This window comes from Schistocerca piceifrons, unplaced genomic scaffold (assembly GCF_021461385.2).
Source record: "Schistocerca piceifrons isolate TAMUIC-IGC-003096 unplaced genomic scaffold, iqSchPice1.1 HiC_scaffold_639, whole genome shotgun sequence".
Lineage (NCBI taxonomy): Eukaryota > Metazoa > Arthropoda > Insecta > Orthoptera > Acrididae > Schistocerca > Schistocerca piceifrons.
Genome location: NW_025728882.1, coordinates 25,001 through 30,000, shown reverse-complemented (window position 1 = coordinate 30,000; position 5,000 = coordinate 25,001). Strand labels below are relative to the sequence as shown.

At 52.6% G+C, this 5,000-nt stretch overlaps 1 non-coding gene across 1 annotated transcript in view; it reads right to left on the bottom strand.

The window, feature by feature from the left end:
- LOC124764788 overlaps positions 1 to 1,113 on the bottom strand; it is a 1,909-nt gene extending 796 nt beyond the window's left edge. Inside the window, exon 1 of the ribosomal RNA XR_007012793.1 lies at positions 1 to 1,113. This exon is cut by the window's left edge and continues 796 nt beyond it. This is a non-coding gene — a ribosomal RNA (small subunit ribosomal RNA).
- Positions 1,114 to 5,000: the final 3,887 nt, after the last annotated feature.

Below are 5,000 nucleotides of genomic sequence, written 5' to 3'. Positions count from 1 at the left end.
ACTAGGGCGGTATCTGATCGCCTTCGAACCTCTAACTTTCGTTCTTGATTAATGAAAACATACTTGGCAAATGCTTTCGCTTCTGTTCGTCTTGCGACGATCCAAGAATTTCACCTCTAACGTCGCAATACGAATGCCCCCGCCTGTCCCTATTAATCATTACCTCGGGTTCCGAAAACCAACAAAATAGAACCGAGGTCCTATTCCATTATTCCATGCACACAGTATTCAGGCGGGCTTGCCTGCTTTAAGCACTCTAATTTGTTCAAAGTAAACGTGCCGGCCCACCGAGACACTCAATAAAGAGCACCCTGGTAGGATTTCAACGGGGTCCGCCTCGGGACGCACGAGCACGCACGAGGCGGTCGCACGCCTTCGGCTCGCCCCACCGGCAGGACGTCCCACGATACATGCCAGTTAAACACCGACGGGCGGTGAACCAACAGCGTGGGACACAAATCCAACTACGAGCTTTTTAACCGCAACAACTTTAATATACGCTATTGGAGCTGGAATTACCGCGGCTGCTGGCACCAGACTTGCCCTCCAATAGATACTCGTTAAAGGATTTAAAGTGTACTCATTCCGATTACGGGGCCTCGGATGAGTCCCGTATCGTTATTTTTCGTCACTACCTCCCCGTGCCGGGAGTGGGTAATTTGCGCGCCTGCTGCCTTCCTTGGATGTGGTAGCCGTTTCTCAGGCTCCCTCTCCGGAATCGAACCCTGATTCCCCGTTACCCGTTACAACCATGGTAGGCGCAGAACCTACCATCGACAGTTGATAAGGCAGACATTTGAAAGATGCGTCGCCGGTACGAGGACCGTGCGATCAGCCCAAAGTTATTCAGAGTCACCAAGGCAAACGGACCGGACGAGCCGACCGATTGGTTTTGATCTAATAAAAGCGTCCCTTCCATCTCTGGTCGGGACTCTGTTTGCATGTATTAGCTCTAGAATTACCACAGTTATCCAAGTAACGTGGGTACGATCTAAGGAACCATAACTGATTTAATGAGCCATTCGCGGTTTCACCTTAATGCGGCTTGTACTGAGACATGCATGGCTTAATCTTTGAGACAAGCATATGACTACTGGCAGGATCAACCAGGGAGCTGCGTCAACTAGAGCTGAGCAGCCGGCCGCCCGGGAGTGTGTCCCGGGGGCCCGCGCGAACACGCAAGCGTCCGCTCAATCATTCTGCAAACAGGAGGAGGCTGAGCTCCCCTGCACAATACACCTCGAAACCCTCTCAGGTCCCGGCGGCGCGCAGCGCCGTCCCAAGTACTTGGTCGGGTTCGAGAGAGGCGCAATCGCCCGGAGTTAGGCGAGTAGACGCTTTCGGTGCGACCACCCGTGCTCCCAACTGAGCTTGCCGCTGCCGACAGAGGCCCGGGAGCGTGCTGTCGTGGCATTGCCGGCGGGAGACAACACGCGCCACCTACGGTGACCGGCAGCTCCAACGCCAGCGCCACAGAAGGACAAAAGCCCCACTTGGGTGCCGAAGCGAACTCTCCCAGCACAGCGCACGCGCCAACACATCCGCACAGCTGCGATACAAACCACCAGCGAGAACCGCTGGGGCGACCGAGCAGCAGACGGCGTCGCGGCGCCGAGCGCCGGGCGGCGGCGCATCCTCAACGCACACAGTCCTCAATCGGACCAGCACACTGAAGATGTCCACCGCGCTTCGCACCGGGCCCGCGAGGACCTACTTTGGCCGCACGGCGCCGCGCGCAGGGTGCGCCGGCGCGCAGCTGCGACGCCTGCCGCGTCCGTCGGCCGGCGCGCCTGCCACTGGCCGCCCCCACCAGCCGGCTGTAGCGCGTGCGCCCACGCACCGCGCGGCCAGCACGCCGGGAGGCGCCCCCTCACCGGCCGGGGACGGTCCCACCCAGCCACCGCCGCGTATCGCTTCACACCCAGATGCCGTTCAGTTTCGTCGGCATGGTGGGTATCGCTGGAACAACCGGTTCGTACCTCAACCTATCGTCGCCATCACCGATTCACCCCTAGCGAGAACAACCGCACCACAACAGGTTACCATTTGTTCATTTGCGTAACTTCACCAGAAAACGCAGGCGTCCATCGCCATTTGCAACTTCAACGATTATTGCATGCCTGTGTCAGGTGTCACGCCACACTACGTCTGCCCACATACACGCAACAAAATGTGCACGCCTAGACAATACGTGGAAGGTGGCCCCCGTACGTATGCGATGTCCATTGCTCGAACGACTGTCAACCGGCCTCTGTAGCATGTCGCAGATATGGAACGCGGTGCACCATGCCATCACGGTGTGTGAGGAGAGACGACTAGGTCCGAATACATCAACAGACAGCTCATGCTGATCGCCATCCACGGCGTCCGTTCCTCCCACACGTCTCTATGGCGTACCACACTGCAATCCAGCTCTCATAGGGAGACGACACGTAGCTGCGTGCACAATATTTGCACTGTATGGTCCGCCGTTTTTGGGCGCAGTCGTTGTACGGTCACACATGTGCCACGATGTATCATTCGGTACATAAGGACGAATGTGCAGTACAGATTGTGGTTTACGCGTACGACATTAGCGGACGGTTGACACAGGCCGCACCACAACGTAGCCTGAGTACGTCGCATGCGAAGGGCATTGAACATGCAAACTTCTCACCAACCAGCTTGCGAAGGCAGGGGGGCAAGGTGGGGACGTGGGGAGGGGCGGCATGTACGTCCTGCTGCCATCCACATTACAGTGTACAGCAGGAGCATGTGGAAAGTCAGCAAGACTTGCAAGGTGTTTAACATGAAGCGATACACAGGGGAGCGGGCAGTGCGAGTAGCGAACTATATTGCGAGGGTTGCGGGTGGGCAACACTACACTAATTGAACGAGTCGTATAACAATTACAGAGCAGGTTTAGGCGACAACATGGGTTACGTTAGGGGACAACGTGGGTTACGTTAGGGGACAACGTGGGTTACTTTAGGGGACAACGTGGGTTAGGTTAAGGCACAACGTGGGTTAGGTTAAGGCACAACGTGGGTTAGGTTAAGGCACAACGTGGGTTAGGTTAAGGCACAACGTGGGTTAGGTTAAGGCACAACGTGGGTTAGGTTAAGGCACAACGTGGGTTAGGTTAAGGCACAACATGGGTTAGGTTAAGGCACAACATGGGTTAGGTTAAGGCACAACATGGGTTAGGTTAAGGCACAACATGGGTTAGGTTAAGGCACAACGTGGGTTAGGTTAAGGCACAACGTGGGTTAGGTTAAGGCACAACGTGGGTTAGGTTAAGGCACAACATGGGTTAGGTTAAGGCACAACATGGGTTAGGTTAAGGCACAACATGGGTTAGGTTAAGGCACAACATGGGTTAGGTTAAGGCACAACATGGGTTAGGTTAAGGCACAACATGGGTTAGGTTAAGGCACAACATGGGTTAGGTTAAGGCACAACGTGGGTTAGGTTAAGGCACAACGTGGGTTAGGTTAAGGCACAACATGGGTTAGGTTAAGGCACAACATGGGTTAGGTTAAGGCACAACATGGGTTAGGTTAAGGCACAACATGGGTTAGGTTAAGGCACAACATGGGTTAGGTTAAGGCACAACATGGGTTAGGTTAAGGCACAACATGGGTTAGGTTAAGGTACAACATGGGTTAGGTTAAGGTACAACATGGGTTAGGTTAAGGTACAACATGGGTTAGGTTAAGGTACAACATGGGTTAGGTTAAGGTACAACATGGGTTAGGTTAAGGTACAACATGGGTTAGGTTAAGGTACAACATGGGTTAGGTTAAGGTACAACATGGGTTAGGTTAAGGTACAACATGGGTTAGGTTAAGGTACAACATGGGTTAGGTTAAGGTACAACATAGGTTAGGTTAAGGTACAACATAGGTTAGGTTAAGGTACAACATAGGTTAGGTTAAGGTACAACATAGGTTAGGTTAAGGTACAACATAGGTTAGGTTAAGGTACAACATAGGTTAGGTTAAGGTACAACATAGGTTAGGTTAAGGTACAACATAGGTTAGGTTAAGGTACAACATAGGTTAGGTTAAGGTACAACATAGGTTAGGTTAAGGTACAACATAGGTTAGGTTAAGGTACAACATAGGTTAGGTTAAGGTACAACATAGGTTAGGTTAGGTTAGGTTAGGTTACACGTTGTTGTAAGGAAAGGTGTAGGGGGGGGGGGCGGGGGCGGCAGGTTCGTTGATAGTGATTATAGTAAGTGAATGCTTGTGACATGATCAGATTTGTCACGTCAGGATGCACCTTTGGCTTATTAGAGGCGGCGCTCCAATTCTATGCTTGTGTGAGACCTGTGTCTTTGACTCATGTCATTGTTTGTGCGCTGTGACAGGAGGTACTATTGTGATGTTGGGTGCACCGTTGTATAGGACATGTGTGGGTGTTGGTGCCTGGTCTGCGCAATGGTGGATGTCGAAAGGCTGGGATATTGTATTTTCCGCATGGACCTCCTGGTCTGGTTGTGATAGTGTGGATTGTGTAATGTGGCGGAGAAGATGCACTGGATGTTGTTCCATGCTGGTGCTTACATATTGTATGTGCGCCTGTTAGAAGCAGAGAGTGGTGCGTGATCAGAGTGTCTGGCTGACGTGTGGTTCCCATTGTGGGCAGACTCTTTCAGCATGTATACGGACAGTTGTGTATATTTGCTGTAGTTTGATGGCTCTGCATTGATTACTAATCAGCGCCGTGTGTACGGGTAATCTGGTTCCAGTCCAAAATGTTCCATCTGTGTACATTAGTGACAAAGACTCCCCCCATGCAGTGGGGCTCGGTCTGTTATAGCTCTTCCGCGTAATATATTTGCCCCACGTTTTTGCGACTGCGAGTGCGAGTGCAACGCGCATGGGGACCGACATGCTGATGGCTCGGTATCGGACGCCGTACAGTGAGCAACGCGATCGCGTCTCTCGCTCGTAAGTGGTACAGGTCGCGGCTCATGTATAGGGACAGCGGGAATGTCGCATATTGGAAATAAC